The following is a 22,749-nucleotide window of genomic DNA, read 5'->3' as shown; positions in this document are numbered from 1 at the left end:
GACTCAGGCATACCAAGTTCACACCCTGTGCATATGATGAAACTGTGCCACTTCCTGCAGTCTGTAACATCAGTGCAGGTACAGGTTAACATGTTGCTGATGCACAGGGTGACTACATAGACGTGTAGTAATAGTATCATGTTGTTAACAGTACTGTGTGCTGATATAATTGCGGGTATATCCCAGCATGTCTGATGCAGTAAGGGTATGATTGTCTTGTACTGTTGTCTACACCCATGGTAAGTGCCATAGTGTATCATCTGCACATGTTGGCATACTGGTGGTAAGGATGTCAACAGAAGGCTACATACATAGGTAGCACAGGGGATAAGGCAATGAAAGTATTGATACGCAATGATGGACATGTAAACTGCAAGTGGCATGTTGCCCACACTGGACTCTGCAATACGGATGTTTGAGGATGTTGATATGTGTGCAGTACTACACGACTGGTACAGGACACACAGGAGCACCCTAGCACTGCAAGCTCACATCTCATACCATGCTAGACAGCCTCAACACACAAAACTAACTTTCACAGGAGGGAGAGTCCCCATAAATGTCAGAGATACTGTGGTGGCAGGACAGGTAGCATACATCCTACTAAGTATGGAACCATTGAGTGAAGGCTCAGTGTCTGCTATTTGACATGTGTATTACTGCAGGTATGAGCACCTGGGTTTCCATCCAGTTATTGTACACCCTGACAGTACATGGTCTGTACACTTGTGTGCACTGAGACTGGACCCTAGCCATCTGACCTGTGTATTTCCATGTACATGTGTATAGTGCCTGCATATTTGCACTGTTACCTACTGGAAGTGGTACAGCTTGTTTGTTGTACAATGGACTACATGCAGCCCTGCTTACTGTAGCTTTGTTTGCATGCATGTTTGCTTGCAGTTACCCTGGAATACTGATCCCACCTGCAATGCAGAGTTACAGAGCTTCTGTGGACTCCTAGTGATATCTGCATAGCTTACTATATGTATGTCCATGTCTCACTTGACAGAACGTCACTGTTTGTCCTTTTCACATGTACGTTGCCTGTGACACATTGCATATGACTTACCTGGCATTTGTCCACGTGAGTAGTCATATATGCCAGTGCTAACTAATCATAGGCACTACACCCTCACATACTCACCTTCTGTACCTTGTTCCCCATTGGCCCTATGTGCTGTTAATCACCATGGCAATCACAATACTATGGTAGCATGTGCAAAGGTCACTTGCCAGTCACCTCTTTGGTACAGTTGTGGAATATGTGGGTCATGTGGCAATGTCACAGCTGCCACATGTACACAGTCAATACTCTCCCCTACACATGGATGTACAACACATGTATGAGATGCAACCACATAGCCAAACTGGGGACTAAGCACTCTGAACCCAGTAATGGCATAATCTGTCAGGTGGCATGAAATACTACAGTGACTACAATACCAGTCTGATGTAGACCTACACTGACAGCAATCCAAACACATGAACACACTGGGCCATTCATTTAGCCTCAGAATAGTATCCTGCCTGAGCAGCAGACACCTCTGCAGCTGGCACACAGGCATACGTTAAGCCAGAACACAGCACGTGCAAACGATTTATGGACGACTGTTTCTTGATTTGGGGGGGCACGTTACAGGATTTGAATGATTTTATGCTGTACATCAATTCAGTTTCATCTTTTTTGAAGTTCAAAATGTGTTCATCTGAAATCACTATCAATTTTCTGGATATCAACTTGAGTCTTGACGGTGGTACACTTAGAACAAGCCTCCATAGAAAGGAAGTCTGTGCAGGAAGGTACACTCATGCAAGTAGTATGCATGCACCACATGTTTTTAGAGGTACTGTCAGGTCTCAGTTTTATAGAGCCAGTAGGTTTAACACAGAAGATCCTAGCTTCTCTGAACAGTTGAATGAGATGATAGCTGATTTTACTAATAGTGGTTATGATGCTACCATCTTAAATAATGAGAAACTAAATGTGTTAGAGGAAAGAAAGTCGAGGGTGGCCCCTGTTATGTTAAATGACGCCATAGAAATACAAGCTGTTGGCTTGCCCAATGTGTCCATCCAGAATGAGATGAAAGTAATATACGTTACTTCGTTTAGTACAAAGACACCATGTATTAAACGTATTATCCATAAGAATTGGCTAATCTTGATGGCATCTGAAGAGTTAAAAGCAATGCTGGGCAATGTCCCATTTTTTGCATATCGTAACATGAGAACCCTCAAGAGTGTTCTCTGTTACAAAGATTTTCCTACAAATATCACAACACATCCATCCAGCACTGTGGGTACATGAAAATGTTATAATTGTTCATGCTGTGATGACATTGATGATGAACATTTAGGTATATTTGAACATCCGGTCAGTAAGAGGTTGTTTAGGTTCTATGTAACTGCTACTTGTGTTACCACCCACGTGGTTTACCTCGCTACTTGTGTACTATGTAATTCTTTCTATGTGGGTAAAACCATGCATAAGCTTAAAGATAGGATCACAGAACACAAGTCTGAAATCCGAAGATGTGTGGACACTAATGCTTTATATAAACACAGGCTATGTCTTGGTGAACAGCATGTATTTAAATTTAAAGCTATAGACCATGTCTCACCCTCACCCAGAGGTGGTGATATCAATAACAAATTAGAAATTAAAGAATATAACTGGATTATTAGATTGAGGGGTGACTCACCCCCTGGTTTGAATAGTACTGTCAGCCTTAAACCCATTTTGGTTAGAATGGGTAGATCTAGATTATGAGATTTTCTCTTTATGTATATGAGTGTACATTTGATTTTTAGGTATAAAAGTATGCTTTCTTTAAAATATACATTCTTGCTTTTTTTAAATATTTTTTTAAATGTTCTTTGTTTTCATATATGCATTATGCTGTTGCATTTTTTAGCTCTGCATATTTATTTATTTTTACATATTTTGCTTTAATGATTGGGTCATGTGACTTCTTGGCTGCCGGTCATATGACTTTTTTAGACCTATATATACTCTGCATTTGCATTTGTATTTTCAGTATTGATAAAGGATTTTATCCGAAAGCTTTGCTCCTCACATTAAAGTGTTTTTTCTACTGAGAACGTCGTTTGTCTTGCTGGACTTCTTGGCATCTGTGTTTGGACATAATCTGTCAGGTGGCATGAAATACTACAGTGACTACAATACCAATCTGATGTAGACCTACACTGACAGCAATCCAAACACGTGAACACACTGGGCCATTCGTGGAGCCTCAGAATAGCATCCTGCCTGAGCAGCAGACACCTCTGCAGCTGGCACACAGGCATACGTTAAGCCGGAACACAGCACGTGCAACACATAGCACACAAATCCTGTGTGCCAAACAGTCACAGCCTGTACGGCTAGACAACACACCTGCTACAGTTGTGTTAGGTACCTTTATTGTCCGGTACAGTGAGGTCCCGCTCACCAGGCTGGACAAGGTGAAGGTCACAGTGATATGCCCGTGGGGCACTATGGTCCACCACATAACACAAGCATACAGGTCAGTCAGAGGCATGGGCACATATGACTCAGTCATTGTCCATGCCACTATGACTGACCTGTGATGTACCTCCCTGGACTACATGATAGGGAACATAGAAGGGCTCTCTGAGCATGTGGCACAGGCTGGTATGACCCTGACCTTGGTTGGCATCATACCCTCACCAAGAATGCTGACGTATTACTGAATGCTGATGTATTACTGCAGCTACAACACCCTACCTGAAAGGTTCCTAGCATGTAGTCACTGCATTGCTATGGAACAAGTTGTTACCACTCACACAACAGGTGAAAACATGCAGCACCTGTTCATCAACAACATGTAGACTATATGCCCCAGACCAGATGTGTATCCCTCGCTGCTAGGATGATACCATATACAACTCACACTGTATATACACATACCACATGCAGCACCTGCACAGAAGACCACAGTCATAATGTTATCCAGTGCAAATACCATGTATTCACATGTGGCAGGTGTCAGACATGGGAACTATTGAAGGTCACAGGTACATATGTGTATTTGGCACACACATAGATCATCTGTATCCATTGCCATTACTGGTTTAATCAATGTCATGCATTATTGTGAACAACAACCCACACACATGGGCATTCTGTGTAACAAAAACACAAGTGGCATGTGTGGAATTCAAAGCCATAACTAACTGTGCTATGACAGTAGTGAGAGACGCAGTAGCAGAGCATGCTATTTGCATTACTGGGAGATTTGCCCTCTTCTGCTCTACTTGTAGGGTGCTGACATCATCTCTGTGTAGAGATTGGAATATGCAGCAGCTGGTGTGTTGTACTGGTTGCCAAAAGTGTCAGTTTTCTCACGCATGTAATTATACACACCCTACTTCCACCCCCCCACCCACACACACTTGCCATTTGTAGGATTCCAACCCCTACCTAACTATGTTATGACACTCAAGATGGTCACATTAGCAGAGTGTGCTATTCACATTAATGGGGGGATTCACTTCTCCTGCTGTACTTATAGGGTGCTGACATCATCAGTGTTTAGAAAGGGGAATGTGCATCCTGTAGTGTGTTTTCCCAGTTGCCAAAAGGGACATTTTCCTCACACAGCATTGCACACACACTAACCCCTTCACACCAACAAACACACTTGTCCTTTGCAGGATTCAGACCCCTACCTAACTATTTTATGACATTCAAGATGGATGCATTATCAGAGCGCGCTATTCACATTATTGGGAGGTTTCCCTTCTCCTGCTGTACTTATAGGGTGCTGACATCATCAATGTTTAGAAAAGGGAATGTGCATCCTGTAGTGTGTTTTCCCAGTTGCCAAAAGGGACATTTCCCTCACACAGCATTGCACACACACTAACCCCCTCAAACAAACACACATACTTGCCATTTGTAGGATTCAAACCCCTACCTAACTATGTTATGACACTCAAGACGGACGCATTAGCAGAGCACACTACTCACATTAATGGAAGGATTCCCTTCTCCTGCTGTACTTATAGGGTGCTGACATCATCAGTGTTTAGAAAGGGGAATGTGCATCCTGTAGTGTGTTCTCCTCGTTGCCAAAAGGGACATTTCTCTCACACAGAATTGCACACACACCAAGCCCGCTCACACAGACACACACTGAGCATTTGCAGGATTCAAACCCCTACCTAACTATATTATGACACTTAAGGGAGACGCATTAGCAGAGCACACTATCCGAATTACTGGGCATTTGCTCTGCACCTGCAGTATTTATAGGGTGCTGACATCACTATTTCTACAGAGGTATGTACATCTAGTACTACCTGTCAGGTGGGGGATAGCATATATATGCATTTGCATCCACCTACTTCAGGGTCAGATATGCATATCAGCACTGGCAGGTTATGTTCTATACCATGCTTCATCACCACAGGACCTGTAACACACAACACAACCAGTTCGGACCACCCCTCCCACATACAGGACACACACTTTGCTTCCCTGGGAATGGTGCCAAGATATGCAAGTGTTCACATGCACCATTCCAGTTGTTAACATCAGGTACAGGTATATTGTGTGTGGGAACTACTCAGGCCTCTACAACATTACCTTACAGCCACTACAATTTGTGAGTCCATGTGCTATGGCAGAACCACTCACCACAGCCACAAAGGGGAATACATATTGCACCTGACCATCTGCAACATGGGTACTCACTGTTCCACACGAGGGGTAGACCACCATTGTTGATATCTGACCATACCCGCCTTTCCCTGGACATCCATATCCCATCCCCACCCCCAGGCAAGGTTGTCACTGCAAACAAAGTGTATTTATTAAAAGCAGACTTTACACTTGTGAAGACTGGGGTGGAAGACTTCAAAGGACCCATGCTGGGGGAGTATACAGGCCACTCTGCATAATCCTTGACAATTGCATTCTATGAGCATGTGGAAGGTTTGCATTGATCATGCTATCCCAAATATACCCATGTGTCCTCCACAACAGGACACCTGTCAGGTGTATGCCAGCCATATATGAGCTGTCCAACAGACAGAGTGAGCTAATATATTGCAGAGCAGTAGCCCACAGAGGGAAGACATCTCTGAACAGTACTGGCACGACACTTCAATCCCTCATGATCATCATGACAAAGTCTTGACAGTGAAATTGTCCAGACAATGCAGTTAAGGCTCCCCTCAGTCTGTTATTGATGCCCACTTACTGTTAGAGGTCCTCACCAACCCTCTTCCAGCACACACCAACAACAAGGATGTGGCTTAGCAAATTCAACCCCTGGGATCTCCACTGTGTCCCTGCTTGACAGAGGCTCAGCACACTAGCCTCACACGGTGCCTTATGTGACCTACTTTACAGTGGCACAGTAGCCTACTGTACTGGGAAGGCAGACGCCAAGCACACTCTGGCTAAGCTGTCATTCCCTAGGGCAAACAGCCTAGTGTTGACCTCTACACCCATATATTTAATTGTCAGATGCATAATATTTGTTGCTGATAGACTGTTTGCAGGTCTTTATTGCCATAGCATTCCCTGTTTCTATGAACAACTTGTGTATCTGTGGAAGATGTTTGAATATGAGAGGGATCCACTATATCACGTATGTCTCTGTAGTCATTTAACTGTGGGCACTGGGTAGATTGCTGTAATGTGGTTGTTTCCTGGAATAACATGTACAAATACCAGATATGTGTGGCCAACTGCTAATCTGAGATTTGGCCTAAGTGTGTGAGCATACCCAGTTCAGGCTTTCCATGGCATGTTGTCTGACATGTCTCATTTATCTAAGTGTGCGAGCATGCCCAGTGTGAGCTTTCCATATGTTGAACTCTGCAGCCCACCACATTTGTGGATGACTGTGAACTTCAACAATATCTCATGTTTATGGTTGTGTGTTGTGTGTCATGTTGTGTACTTACTGTCCAACTGCTTTGTGTCTGAACACAACAGGGATCATACTGTGCCTACAAGGTTTGCATGGGATACTTTGCATACAGTTGTCAACATCCTTTCATACTGACCTAACACTGTTGTACCGTATAGTGTACTGGTTCAGTACTTTCACTGTGGTGGACAGTATCCTGGGCTTTAGTCCTATCACTGCTTTACATTTTCATAGTGAGCACAACAGACTGGTTAGGGGCCAGTTGTGCACATCTGCCAATGTTGCATTATGTTCAGATATGAACTACTTAAACCAGGCTTGTCCAACATTGGAAGTGTATTCCACAACATAGGTGTACATTGGCAAACACTAGCGATGTGCCCTAGGCCATTTCTAATGCTAGTCGGAGAGTGTGTTTGTCCTTTGACACACATTGTAAGTGGAGTTTGCCATGACATATGTCATGGTTAGTATACTGTGCCTCCGTCTACCCATGACATAACAGAGATACCCAGGGTAAACCTACCATCTCCCATCCACTCATCAAGATTCCTCTTGAGGAGAGTCGATGAGTGACTCTCTGGCTAACCTGTACTGGGAGTTTACTCAAGAGTGGGGGTGGCTTCTGTGTTATGGATCATTCAGTACAGCTTGTCCTATGTATGTCAGTGCTGGGGTTCAGGTCTCTCATGTGCATAGCTCACTGCCATTCAGATTGTACAAGGTGCAGCATGTTCATTGATTCCAGCTTGGACATGGCTTTATACATCAGGCACAGCTTGCCTCTGGGTGGGCAGTATGGCAGTGTGTGGAGCTGCAGTTTGTTTAATCCGGCAACACATGGCATCTGTTCAAGCTCTTTGATACTCCTGGTGAGGTACTTTTGGGGACTTTACAGTTGATGGTGGTGTCTGCTGAGGTATATCCCACAGGGGCTATTGTAGTCAATTGTAACGCTGATGAAGGATGACTGCAGAGCCACAATGACCTCCCCTTATCTAGATCTGACAACCTTCATGATTAGGTGGGTATATTGTATGTTTCTGTAACCACTACAGCCACATGCTTGTCCAATGCAGGATATCTATCAACTTGTGTCCCCAGGTCTCTCATTACATGTTAAGTACCTAATGTGTTAACACCTATGTGGTAATTGGTGGGCACTAACTGATTATCCACAGGGGTTGACTATACACTTTTCTGCAATTAGCTTGCTAACATGGCTATGGCACCAGTTGTCTGTTTCTATGTGGCTCTTTTGTGGGATGCTTGTATCAACTGGAGGCTCAGATATGGTGGCCAGTTTGTAGTCCTCTGCAAACTTGTTCAGACACAGTCCTTCCATGTTGGCCTGTATCTATGGGACATATATACCAAACGGGGGAGGTCCCAGGACCAAGCCTTGTGGGATGCCAGTTATATCTGGTTTGTAGTCTGACATGGCTGCAGCATGTCTGACCATGTCAGTTCTGTCCTTGGTCTGGTTTGCAACCCCTCTACTGACATAGGGGTTTATATTTAAGCTGGTGAGCTTATCTATAATAAACACGTGGGGTATTGTATGGAAGCCTTTGGAAGGTCCAGCTCCGCTGTGTGGACCACATTCCCCTCATCAATGACCTTAATGACTGTTTCAAATGAGTCAAACATGTTTAAGGGGCAGAATCTGCACTTAAGAAAGCCACACTGGGTAGGGTCCGGTGTCAGTAGGTCCCCAATATCTTTATGTCTGCGGTACATGCTGATCCTTTCCATAGCTTTGCAGACCAAGCTTGTCAGGATTCTGGGGTGGTAGTTTGCAGTATCCATTCAGGCAACACCTTTGTTGAGAAGGACCACTGTTGTTGTACACTGCTCTTTGGGTACATATCCTGTGGTAAGGCTGACATTGAGCAGAAGTGTTATTTGGCATTCCATTCTTCTTAGAGTCCATGTTGGACTCAGCCCAGGACACCATCTCATACCATTGATGCTGTGTGTTTTGCTTTGTAGATGCTGGCTGTTACCTCAGCATCTGCAATGTCAGGGGGCTAGCACTCTGCTGGGATAGATATTTTGCATTTGGGGGGGGGGGGTTGCACTGCACCTGTCAGGTTGTATGTTGGCAATATGTGTGTGTGTTTGGTATGTTGTTTGTAATATTTGAGTGATTCAGAGCATATCTGTGAATTCCCAACATGGTTCCTACCATCAGTTGGGTAACCCTTGTGATTATCCTTAGTGTCCTGTACAATTTGTATCTTCATAGGTTCATAGGTTCATACTAGGCTATCCACCCTAGGGCATTTATAAGCCTGGCCAGAGTGTGTGTGGCTTTCGCCACCCCTTGCTATGTGAATATTACGGCCATTTATGATTTACTTTAGTGTGCCTCTGTCTGGACGTGACACAGTGAAGACCCCCAGTGTACATCTACGATCATCCATCCACTTGGCAAGATTCCTGTTGAAGAGTGTTAGTGAGGGGCTCTGCCTAACATGGAGTGGGATTCTGTTCCAGGGTGTAAGGAGCCTCTGGGTTATGTATCTGTCCCTCCAGCACATCCTATTTCATAGGTTCATAGGTTCATAGGTTCGTACTAGGCTATCTGCCCTAGGGCATTTATAAGCCTAGCCAGAGTGTATGTGGCTTACACCACCCCTTAGGATGAGAATACTATGCCCTTTTAGGGTTTAGTTTACTATGCCTCTGTCTAGTACTGACACAGAGATGACCCCCGGGGTAAACCTACGATCTCCCATCCACTCGTCGAGATTTCTCTTGAATAGAGTCAGTGAAGGGCTCTGCCTAACATGGACTGGGATTCTGTTCCAGAGTGTAGGGAGCCTCTGAGTTATGAATCTGTCCCTCCAGCACATCCTATTTATTTCCGTGTTGAGGTTTAAGTCACTTGTTCTCGTGGCTCTGATGGATTTAGATTTTCTGAGGTGGAGCATGTCCATTAATTCAGGATTGGACATGGCCTTGTACGTCAGGCACAGATCACCTCTGAGTAGGCGGTATGCGACTGAATAGAGCTGGAGTTTTTTCAGTCGGGCAGCATATGACATATGTTTAAGACCCTTTATCCTCTTGGTGAGGAACTTTTGGGGTCTTTCCAACTGCTGCAGGTGTCGGGTGAGATACATCCCAAATGGGGCATTGTACTCAATCATTGGCCTGATAAGAGAAGAGTACAGGGGCACAATGACCTCTCTTGATCTAGATGTGAAACCCTTCATGATAAGGTGGGCAATATAGAAGGTGAGTGTCAAATGAGAGGTTACTGTAAACCTGGGTCCCTAGGTCCCTGATTACCTCTTCCGTACTTAATGGATTACCGCCTATGTGGTAATTTGTCGGTACCTTGTTTTTCCCAAAGGGTATGACTATACATTTTTTGGCATTCATCTTAAGGCCATGGCTCTGGCACCAATTATCCATTTCTATGAGGCCTCTCTGAAGGATGTTTGTGTCCGCTGGAGTATCAATTATGGCGCCCAGTTTGCAGTCATCTGCGAACTTTGTCAGCCACAATCCTCCTATATTTGCCTGTACCTCGGAAAAATAAATGCCGAACAAGAGGGGTCCCAGGACTGAGACCTGTGGGACACCGCTTGTGACTGGCTTAGAGTCTGACATAGCTCCAGCAACTCTGACCCTGTGGGTTTTGTCCTTGAGCCAGTTTGCAACCTATCTTGTGACATATGGGTTTACATTTAAGCTGGTGAGTTTGTCTATGATGCCCGAGTGGGGTATTGTGTCAAAGGCTTTTGCAAGGTCAAGGTAGGCTGTGTGAACTGCCTTACCCTCATCAATGGCCTTAGTGACTGTTTCAAAAAAGTCGACCAAGTTCAAAAGGCAGGATCTGCCCTAGACAAAGCCAAATTGGGTAGGATCCAATGTCTGTAGGTCCCCGATGTCTTTGTTTATGAGTTCCGTAATGATCCTCTCCATAGCTTTGCAGACCAGGCTTATCAAGCTTATGGGGCGGTAATTTCCAGGGTCCGTAGAAGCACCGCCTTTGTGAAGTGGGACCACTGTTGCCGTACGCCACTCTTTGGGTACGTATCCTGTAGTAAGGCTAACATTAAACAGCAGCCTTATGTGTGGGTTTAGTTCCTCTTGAAGTTCATGTAGCACACAGCCCGGGACACCATCCAGTCCCATTGATGCTGTGTTTTTAGCTTTAGAGAGGGTGGCCCTCACCTGGGCATCTGAGATGTTAGGGAGGCTACACTCTGCTGGGATAGATATTTCTCCTTTCGGGGGGTGGGGGAGGAGAAATTTGCACTGAACCTGTCTGTCAGAATATTGGCAATGTCAGTGGGTTCAGTGTATTTTGTGTCATTTTGGACTAACTCTGAGCATATCTGGGAGTTTCCACCCAGGTTTCTAACATAGCTAAAGAAGGCCTTGTGATTGTCTTTTGTGTCTTTTGCGATTTTTCTCTCAAAGTTGGCCTTGGATGATTTTATGAGTGATTGTAGTTTTTTGCTAGTACTGATCAGAGATGCCTTCCCTTTTAGGGATTTTGCTCTGTCATGTAGTAGCTTCCTCCTCCTGTTGTAAAGTTTGTTTATGGCTGGGGTCCACCAGACCAGGCGCCTGCCTTTGGGGGAATGGGTCTTGGTTTTATTTGGGATTGCATGATCCATACATTCTTGAAGGTGCCCATAGAAGGCATTTGCAAAGGATTCAGCAGTGTGGGTTGTGCTTTCCACTGGCACAGGGGACTTGAAAGATACCACTTCAGTCTTAAGAAGTGTGACGTTTGCTTTTGAGAAGTTCTTCACTGTGGTCTTTTGTGCAGGGGGTGGGGGCGGGATGTGAATTTCCAGTGAGATTAATTTATGGTCTGATCTTACCAAAGAGGGATGTACTTCTGGTGTGGAGCATTTTGTCCCCATGTTTGTGATGATCAGGTCTAGTATATTGTCTCCTCTTGTGGGAATGGTGACTAGTTGTTCCATTGCATTTGAGTTTATGAATTCTAGGAACCTTTGGGCTAGGGTGTTGGGGCTTGAGTAATGTTCCCAGTCTATGTTTGGGTAGTTGAAGTCTCCCAAAATTATGGTATTTGGAGAGATATTCATACTCTCCAGTGTCATCAGGAAAGCTGTGTGGGGTTCCTGAGTTTGAGAGGGTGGTCTGTAGCATGCTGCAAACTGTAAGGCAGTTTTGCCTATGGTTAGATGCACCTGGATAGTCTCCGATGCTTCGTGCGTTGCCACTAACCTGGAGGTGTGGGTATCTTTGATGAAAATGGATACTCCCCCTCCTTTTGTGGTTCGGTCCAAGTTTTGGGGCCGGAAAGCATGATATGAGGTAAAACCTGATAGTGCTGGGGTGCTCTCAGGAGCCTTGAACCAGGTTTCAGTCACTGCACAGACATCGATGTTCTCCATACTGAGGAGGGCTTCGAGGGCGTGCATCTTGAGGTTTAGATTTCTGGCATTGAGCAGCATTACCCTTAGTTTTTTTCCACTTGTGTTTTCTAGGGAGGTAGGTTTGTCATTTGAGCCTTGCCTAAAAGGCACTATGGGGGTGGCAAGAGCCTTGGCCAATATCCGGAAGCCCAGGGGTGACAGGTGCAAGCCATCCCTTGTGAAGCAGCGTGGCTTGTCAAGCATGTCATCCCAAGCAGACAGACACTGGATCCCATTAGAATGACACCAGTAATTAAGCCAATTGTTAAAACTGATCATTTTGTCTTTGTACTGTGGCATCATTCTTGGTGAGGGTAAGATGCTGCTGAGGGTCAGTGTCATAGCGGCCTGGGCTACATAATCAGAGAGCTCCTCTATGTCTCTTTTCATGTAGTCCAGGGAGGTACGTCTCAGGTCATTCACAACGGCATGTACAATGACTGAGTCATATTTGTACTTGCTGTGGAGTGACCTGAGTGCTTGTGTTATGTGGCGGATTCTAGCTCCCGACAGGCAGCTTACTGTGACCCTCTCCTTGTTCAGATTGGTGAGCGGGACATCAGTATGCCTGACTATGGAGTCACCTATTACAAGTGTGTCTGACATGTTGTTTGGCCTTAAGGGCTGTGACTGTTTAGCACACTGACTTTGTGAACTGTGTTGCATGTGCTATGTCTTGAGGTGGTGGTTGCTTGGGTGTCTGCTTTGGAGGCCTCTGTTGTTTTGGTAGATTTTTAATCAGCGCCTCCGAGTATGTTTTTGTGTGTTTATGTGTTTGGTTTGCAGATTATGTGTTCAGGTTGACATCTCTCACTCTCACAGCTTCGATGGATTTGGGTTTTCTGGGGTGGAGCATGTCCATTACTCCTGTGTTGGACATGGCCTTGTACAACAGGCATACAACGCCTCTGTGTAGGCAGTATGTGACTGCATTCAGCCGGAGTGTCTACAGCCAGGCAGCATATGACATATATTTGAGACCCTTTATCCCCTTGGTGAGGTACCTTTGAGGTCTTTCTAACTGCTAGAGGTGTCGGGTAAGGTACATCCCAAATGAGGCATTGTACTAGATTATGGGTCTGATAAGAGAACAGTATAGGGGCACAATGACCTCTGTTGACGTAGATCTGAATCCTTTCATGATACGGTGTGCAATATAGACAGTCTTCCTAGCCACGTTGGCAATGTGAGTGTCACATAACAGGTTACTGTCCACTTGTGTCCCTAGGTCCCTTATTACTCCTTCCATACATAATGGATTACCAGCTATGTGGTAATTTGTGAGTACCTTGTTTGGTATTTGGTGAGCCATTCATACTGTCCAGTGTCTTCAGGACGGCTGGGTGGGGTTCCTGTGTGTGAGTGTGTGGTCTGTAGCATGCTACAGACTGTACAGCAGTTTTGCCTATGGTTAGTTGCACATGGGTGGTCTCCGATGCTTCGTGCATTGTCAGTTACCTGGGCGTGTGGGTGTCTGTGCTTTATATGGATACTCCCCCTCCTTTTATGTTTTGGTCCAGGTTTTGGGGCCATAATGCATGATATGAGGTATAACCTGGTAGTGCTGGTGTGCTGTCAGGAGTCTTGCTGCAGGTTTTTGTCACTGCACAGACATCAATGTTCTCCATACTGGGGAGGGCCTCGGGAGTGTGCATATTGAGGTTTACACGTCTGGCATTGGTCAGCATTACCCTTATGTTTCTTTCCACTTATGTTTTCTAGGGTGGTGGGTTAGTCTTTTCAGCCTTGCCTATGAAAGGATCTATGGAGGTGGCAAGAGCCTTATCCAATATCCAGATGCCCAGGGGTAACAAGTGCAAGCCATCCCTGGAACAGCAGCGTGGCTTGTCAAGCATGACATCCCAAGCAGACAGACATTGGATCCCCTTGGAATGACACCAGTAATTGTGCCACTTGTTAAAGCTGATCATTCTGTGTTTGTACTGTGGCATCATTCTTGGTGAGGGTAGGATGCTACACATGGTCAGTGTCATACCGGCCTGGACTACATAATCGGAGAGCTCATCTATGTCTCTTTTCATGTAGTCTGGGGAGGTACATCTCAGGTCATTCTCGCCAGCATGGACAATGACTGCATCATATTTCTACTTGCTTTGGGTTGACCTGCGTACTTCTGTTATGTGGTGTATTGTAGCAGCCTACAGGCAGCTTACTGTACCCTTTCCCTTATTTAGTCTGGTGAGTGGGACAGCACTGTGTCTGACTATGGAGTCACCTATTACAACTGTATCAGGCATGTTGTTTCTCCTTCTGGCCTGTGACTGTTTGGCACACCAGCTTTGTGTACTATGTGTTGCATGTGCTATGTTTGGAGGTAGTGGTTGCTTGGGTGTCTGCTTTGGAGGCCTCTGTTGATGTGGTGTGTTTGTAATTAGGACCTCAGGGAATGTTTTTCTGTGTTTATGTCTTTGGTTTGCAGTTGTGATAGGTCTATGTGAGACTGGGTTTGTGGTGTGTGTGGTTACCTTCTCCTCCTGACTAGTTTTGACAGTACTGAGTTGAGAGAGCTCAGCCTCAGGTTTGGATAAATGGTTGCATCTCCACATATATTTGCATTTCTTGGGGGGAGGTGAGGGTTGTCTGTGTACTTGGGGCAGGTGTAACATTGCCTCAAGATTCACAGATTCAACTTGTTGTAGCTGGCCTTAGTGGATTGTATGTGTGGACATATTTTATTGCCATACTACTGATCAGTGATTACTTCCCTTTTTATGTTTGCTCTATCATGTAGTAGCTTCCTCATTCTCTTGCATGGTTTCGTAATGGCTGGATTCCACCATGCCAGATGCCTGCGTGTATGGCATTGTGTCTTGGTTTTATTTGGGATTGCATAATCCAAGCATTCCTGGCAGTGTTCATGGAATGCCTGTATAACAGGTTCTGAGGTGTGGCCCATATTTTGCACCTGCACAGGGCCTTTAATGGATTCCACTTCAGTTTGGAGGAGTGCAACTTTTGCTTTACACATGTTTTTCACTGTGGTTTTCTGGCCAGGGACTGTGGTCAGGATGTGTATATCCGGTGTGATTACTCTATGGTCTGGTCTTACCAGTGACGGGTACACTTCTAAACTTGCCATCCAGTACCCATGTTGCTGATTATCACATCCAGTATGCTTACCCCTCTTGTGGGAGTGGTATGTTGTTCCTGGGCATTTTGGTTTATGGATTCTAGGAACTTTTTCCTACAGTGTTGGAGCTAGTATAATGCTCACAGTCTATGTTTGGGTATTTTCAGTCATCCAATATAATGTGGTTTGGAGGGCTTGATATATTCATGTATTCCAACATAGGCCAAGTGCAGTTCCTGGTGTTAGGATGGTAGTCTGTAGGAGGCTATAAACTGGGAGGCAGTTTTAGCCACTGTTACTTGACCATGGCTAGTCCATGCTGCTTCTTGTTGTGGTACCAACATGGGGGTGTGGCTATCCTTGACAATTATAGCTAGTCACACTTTTTTTGTAGCTTGTTCCATGTTTTGAGGCTGTACAGCACAGTGTGAGGTGTAACCTGATAGTGTTAGGGTGCTGCTGTGAGCCTTGACCCAGTTTTCTGTTACAGGACAGATATCAACATTCTCCATACTGGGGGAGTTTAGACTGCATGCATCTTGCTGTTTAGACTTCTGGCACTGGGTAACATTACATCTAGGTTCTTATCCCTTGTGATACCTATGGAGGTGGGTTTGTGTTTTGGGACTTACCTATTCATGGCACGCTGTGGGTAACAACAGCCTTTGCCAGTATCCATAAGGCCTGGACTGATAGGTGCACGCCACCCCTAGCAGGTGGAGCATCATGTCATGCTCAGCATGTCATCCCAGGCTGGCACACATTGGATCCCCTTTGACTAACTGCAATACTTCAGCCAATTATTGCAATTGATCATCTCATCGTCATATTGTGGCATCATGCTTGGTGAGGGTAGGATGTTAGTCAGGGTCATGAAGTTTGCATATACTACATGGTGTTACATTGCTTAACACATGACATTCATGCCTCAGGTGGTACTGCAGGACTGCCTCTGTCTGATGCACATACTACACTCCCTGTACATGTTTGAGAGCAGGTTATGTCATTTTAGGCATTCCTGTTATTATATGAGTGAGTCAGAGAGGGGTATCATTCCCAGGGTTCCTACGGAGCCAGTGTATGTGCTATGCGTTGCCTCTTTGCGAAGGCCAGGGCATACTGGGCATGCCTCCTTCTGCCTACTGGGGCAGGCTCAGGTTGTTCCTCTTCTGAGTCACGCTCTGCCTGTGATGGCCTTGGCAATGGTGGGGGGCTGTTTGGCCCGGCCCTATGCTGATCCTGCTGCAGCTGTTTTTGTAAGATTATATTATGTAGCATAGCACATACCATGACAATTTGGGTACATGTAGTTGGTGAGTACTGCAAGGCTCCACCAGATGTGTCCAGACACCGGAACTGTGACTTGAGCAGCCCAAACACACACTCTATTACATTACGTGTTTGTGCGTGTGCCTCATTATGGCGTTCCTGTTCAGGTGTGTGCATTTCTGATGGGTGTCATCAGCCACGACTCCAGTGCATAACCTGCATCCCCCACTAGGTGTCCATGTGGGATGTCCCCATTGGCAAATGTCTGGTACAGCTGCATCAAATGCCAGATATGGGAATCATGGTAGCTCCCAGGGCAGCCAGCACACACATTCATTATTATGCCCTGGGCATCACACACAACCTGGCAGTTGATGGAGGGGAAACCCTTGCGGTTAATGTAGGCCCTACCCCACTCACTGGCTGGTCCTTTGATGCATATGTGCGTGCAGTCTATTGCACCCACTACCTCAGGGTATTCCGCTATTTGCTGGAAGAGGCGCATATTGCTGGCCAATACCTCACGGGCATTGGGGAAATATACATGATCACCGACACGTGCTGACATGGCATCCAGGAACTGGTGCAGTACCCTTGAGGCTGATGCCTGTGATATCCCCATCATATCACCAGTTGGTCTCTGGAAGGTACCTGTTGCTAGTATTCTTAGGCCAACACATACCTTGGTTTCCACTGGGATGGGTTCCCCTCTGATGGTTCTGTGTGTCAGGCGTGGCCTGCACAGCTCGACAATTTGCTGCAGGAGGTCTCTGTCCACTCTATAGCGCTCCACTATCTCCAGCTCATGTAACCCGTGGTAGGTGACCCTGGGCCTGTACACTCTTCTCCGTCTCCTCACTGTGGGTTGTCTGGCACCATTTGCATTGTCACCACCCTCAGCAAGTAGCCTATGTCTCCTTATGACAGCTATGGCAGCCCCTAACATTTCTGCTCTGAGTTCAGCTTTTTCAGTTTTCACTTCTAATAGCTTAATCCTGTCTTGAAGTGTCTCTTGAGAGAAACATCCTGCACTGCTGTTTGCAGAGTTTTAAGTGCTTGGCTGGGCTACTATTCTGACTGTGTAATTGCCTGCTTCTAATTGTTTTCACCTGCTAGCTCCAGCAGTATTCCCTTCTAGCTTCCTACTAATTCTGTTGCTTCCTGTTTCCTCTCTGTTTCTTCAGGGGGGAGCAATGCTCATACCAGCAGAAACACGCTCACAGTGCAAACAGTCTTACAAGTCTGCCAACAGGCTCCCACATGCTCAGTCTGCCTTAAACGCACGCAAACTGCCCTACTCGCGCCTCATGGTGCGCACACGTGCGCATGCACGCCCAGCAAGAAACTTTGGTGTAAGCAACAGTGTACACCTTCCATTTCTTGACTTTCCCATGCTTATCTTGTGGCACTCCTCTTTCCATGATATGTGTCTGACATCTGTCATGTAACACTGCCTTCCAATGAACTGCATTTCTTTCTGCCATTCCCCCCTGTGATATCACCTATCTCCTACTCTATTCCTCCCCCTTATGTATCTCTTACACTACTTAGAATGTGCTCATTTGCTATGTGACAGTGGAATTCAGTATCCTAACACTCATTTACATCAGATTGCCTACTAATGCTTAGTTACATGTCTTAGACTCAGCTTCCCCCCTTAGCAACCACTAAATGGTGGCCATGTTGTTTTTGGTCTGCTAGTCCCTGCATTGTAAATCCATGTATTGCATAAAACCCACATTTGTGGGTTTATAACCTTCATTTTTATGTTTTGTATAGTGCAGCCCGTTTGCGCGGGGCTGCGCTGCGTTTAAACATCATCGATCGCCGAAAAAAAATTCTATTTCTCGTATTTGCATCGGGGTACCTTGCCAATGGCCACATATTTGGCCATTGGCATGCTGCCTGACACATATGCACCCTTTATTTCGAGCTGACATGGCTCCATTGTGTTTTTTGCAGAAACGTACTCAGTTGTCAACTGAGTACATTTCTGCAGCTAAAACGGCTCTTACACGGGCTGCTTTGGACTTTCTGGATTGCTAATCTACCTCATTTGCATGCCTTTCAGCTGCAAGTGAGGTGATTTTCATATCCATGCCCACTCCGTGTAAAAGGCATTTTAGCTGGTCTCTTACACAGAATTTCAGGCTGTTCCTGGATCGCGAGGGCTGCATGGAGTCTTACACTACTCTTAGACTCCGTGCAAGCCTTCGTGAATCCTGCCCATAAACTCCATAGCATGTGCCATAAATGTGGAACAATGTAGTAACAATAACTACATAGGTATGGGTTTGAATATCATCTGTGGTGAGTGTTTGTGTGTGTACATATACCTACATATGTATGTCTGTACCTCAAGGATTTTGGCCCCATTTACACCCAGTACACATCTCAGTGCCTGACTTTAACAGTCATGCAGATATCATCCACCTTAGAAGTACCTGCTGCCAAACTTAAACCATGTAATGTCAGTGATGCATGTGGTAAATGTGTAGCATAATGGTCTGAAAAGATTGTTAGATAGAGGTTTGAACCTCACCCCTGGCAAATGTAAATGTGTGTTGAGGTAAAATTATTTTTGGGATCTCTCATCCACTACATCAACCAATGCTAGTATTTACAAAGACTGGTGATGTTCCTTACCTTAGAAGTACCTTGGGACAACACCCATCCTATAAGCTCCATGTTGCATCCGATAAATGCGGTACACTATAACAGCAATACATAGCTAGGTAGGGGTTTCAATCTCAGTACTAACAAGTGTGTGTGTGTGTGTGTGTGTGTGTGTGTGTGTGTGTGTGTGTGTGTGTGTGTGTGTGATCAGTATACTGTGTGGGGGTTGCTGTGATTGTGTAATAACAGGATCCATTGTGGGGTGGGTTTTGCTAAATTATTATGTTGCGGACATAGTATATGTCACAATGTCCACATTACAAGGCCAACACATGTCAAACACCAGAGAGGTTGATGTAGACAATCCACAGCCTTACAAGTGACAGGCGACCCTTCTATTACTCAGAGAACACTGTCTACCCACATATCATACACAAACACACTTGGCTAGTCAACAACCACTATATTGGTAGTTCCCCTGCATATTGCCTCCCAGATAATAACCACTGTGTGATATCAGTGGACTACATGGCAGGAGACCACAACAGTGCCACTGACATCAGAAAGTACTTTGATGTGTTACATCTCCTGAGTGTGTTATCCAGCAAGTAAAAGGACATGGCACCTTGTTCCATCCCCTCTGTAGCCAAATAAATGTGTAGAGTGGCCCTTTTGCCATGTTCCCCACTGGACACCTGCAACAACTGTAGAGTCTGTCATGTCCCCCACAAAGGGAATACCATGCCTTATACACATTCCTGTATGGAGAGATGCCACTAACTCCACTGAATACCTGTATCATGCTGTCAATGTAAGTGCAATCATGACCTCAGTTACATAGCCAGGTCTCACCAAATGAGGTCAGGAATGCTACATCAGAAGATACCAATCTGTCCACAAAACATGCTCCAGAGACCTCAAGTACACTTTCAGATGTTAAATAACATGCATGTGGGACATGTGCACAACCCAGACACTGTCCATGCTATGGAATATAGATCATATACATAGGAAGCAGTGCACAGCTTTAGGAAAAACATGTACCCATTAATTACCACATAGGCGGCAGTACACTAAACACTGAAAGTGTGATAAGAGATTTAGGGACACAGGTGGACAGTGGTCACACCTTTTATAACCACATCACCACAGCAGTCAGGAAATCCTTCTATGTGGCACCTCATCACTAAGGGCTTTTCATCCAGAGAAAAGGAGGTCATTGTCCCACTGTACTCATCCCTCAATAGACCCATTATAGAATACAATGCCCCATTTGGTATGTACCTCTCAAGACATCTAAAATGACTGGAAAGGCCACAGAAGTACCTCATTAAAATAATCACAGGTCTAAAGCAGATGCTCTATGCTGACCGTTTACAGAAACTCCACCTACACTCTGTCGCATGTCATCTACTCAGAGGTGATCTCTGCTTAACATACAAGGCCATGTCAAACTCAGAGCTGTTGGACATGCTACACTTAAAGAAATCCCAATCCCTCAGAGACACACACTCCAGGGATCTAAACCTTGTCATCACAATGAACAAGACACGCTGGAAGGATAAGTTCCTGACCCAGAGACTCCCCAGACTCTGAAATAGACTGCTCATACATATCAAGCAGAGCACCTCTTTGGCCCTCTTCAAAAAGAACTTTGATGATTGGATGGGAGATAGGAAATTCACCCTGGGGATCATGTCAGTCGCTCTGCTAGACAGGGGTCCAGAGAAGTAAATACTGTGGGAAGTAATAGCCAGGGAATTGTTATGGCTAGGGTTGTATAGGCCCTAGGGCCAATTGCCTAGTATGAACCTATGAACCTATGAACCTAAACATAGAAACCCAGATGAGTGGATGGTGAATACAATACCTACCCCTGTGGACCACTCCAGGGACAACACCCCTGAGCCACACTGGGGACTATTGTCATGTGGCCTGATGCCAAAGTATTCCCTTGGGCTAGACTTGTAGAGCCTTCAGTACCATTCAGCTACTACACACCTGTGAAGCAAGGAACCTATGGATCTCAGTACTGTCAAGTGTGTGTGTGTGTGTGTGTGTGTGTGTGTGTGTGTGTGTGTGTGTGTGTGTGTGTGTGTGTGTGTGTGTGTGTGTGTGTGTGTGCGTGTGTATGTGTGTGGAGATGAATAATTTTGAGGCCATTCACACTCACTACACCTTCCATTGCCCTTAGCATGCCTACTGATGTCAGTCACCTTGAAATAACCCTTTGGCCAAGTTTCAGCCCTGTAAGCTCAGTGGAGCTTGCAATAACTGCATAATACTATAGTGTAGCAAACTAGTAGGTAGGAGTACTAATTTGGTCCTGGCAACTGTGATAATGTTTGTGAGAGAGAGGGTGCATGTGTGTGTGTCTTTGTTGACACCTGATTTTGTGGACATTCACACTTACTACACGTCCCTTACCCCTCCTTTAGCACTGCTGCTGATGTCACTCAGCTTCATAGATACATTTGGATATCTCTCCAACATGTAAGCTCCGTGGTGCATGTAATAACTGCGTAACACTGTAATAGCAATACATAGCCAGGTAGGGGTTTGAAACTTAGTACTGCTGAGTGTTTGTGGGTGTTGGGGTGATTGTGCAATGACAGGATCCATTACACTGTGGGTTTTGCTACATTAGAGGGTTCGTGGTCTGCACTCTTGTGGGAGGAGAGGCTGGACTCTGCCCTTCTGAGGTGGGAATTTCTGGTTGAAGGCTTATAGTGCATGCATATCTGAACTGCTTCTTACTGAAGTTGGTGTGCCTTGTTTGCTGTGGCATAGACTGGATTCGGGCCTGCTGGATCTAGCTTTGTTTGTGTAACTTGAGCACTAATCCAGGCATTCTCTAAAGTATTCAATTGTATTTATTACTGCTTGGTAGTAACTTGATTAACGTGTAGCTATCATTCTAAGTCTTTTGGATTAAGCACTTGGGCTTCAGACCAGTTGTTTTACATTAGGAAGGTTTGTGGCATGCACTGCGGTGGCAGGACAGGTAGCTTTCATCCTTCTAAGTTGGGAACTACTGATTGAGAGCCCAGTGTCTGTTATTCTTAAAGTGTATTAGTTCTGGTTTAAGCACTTGGGCTTCAGGCCAGTTATTTTACATTAAGAAGGTTTGTGGTCTGCACTCTTGTGGGAGAAGAGGCTGGACTCTGCCCTTCTGAGCTGGGAATTTCTGGTTAAAGGTTTATAGTGCCTGAATATTTGAACTGTATCTTACTGAAATTGGTACACCTTGTTTGCTGTAGCATAGACTAGATCCAGGCCTGCTGAATCTAGCTTTGTTTATATGCTTGTTGTTTGTTTGCTTGTTATTTCCCTGGAACGCTAATTCCACCTAATACATGGCTTCTCAGCACTTCTGTGGATAACAAGTGATATCTGCATTGCTTACTGTACTTATTTCCTTGTTTCACTTGAAAGAAAGTTACTGTTTGTCATTTTT

The 22,749-nt window shown here is 45.2% G+C and overlaps 1 protein-coding gene across 1 annotated transcript in view; it reads right to left on the bottom strand.

The window, feature by feature from the left end:
• The window catches only part of LOC122808670 (CD209 antigen-like protein E), an 827,142-nt gene that overhangs the window by 255,720 nt on the left and 548,673 nt on the right, over nucleotides 1–22,749 (bottom strand). The window lies entirely within an intron of this gene.

This window comes from Protopterus annectens, chromosome 8.part0, assembly GCF_019279795.1.
Source record: "Protopterus annectens isolate FY-2018-M chromosome 8.part0, PAN1.0, whole genome shotgun sequence".
Classification (NCBI taxonomy): Eukaryota; Metazoa; Chordata; order Ceratodontiformes; family Protopteridae; genus Protopterus; species Protopterus annectens.
This window is presented reverse-complemented; position numbering and strand designations above follow the sequence as displayed.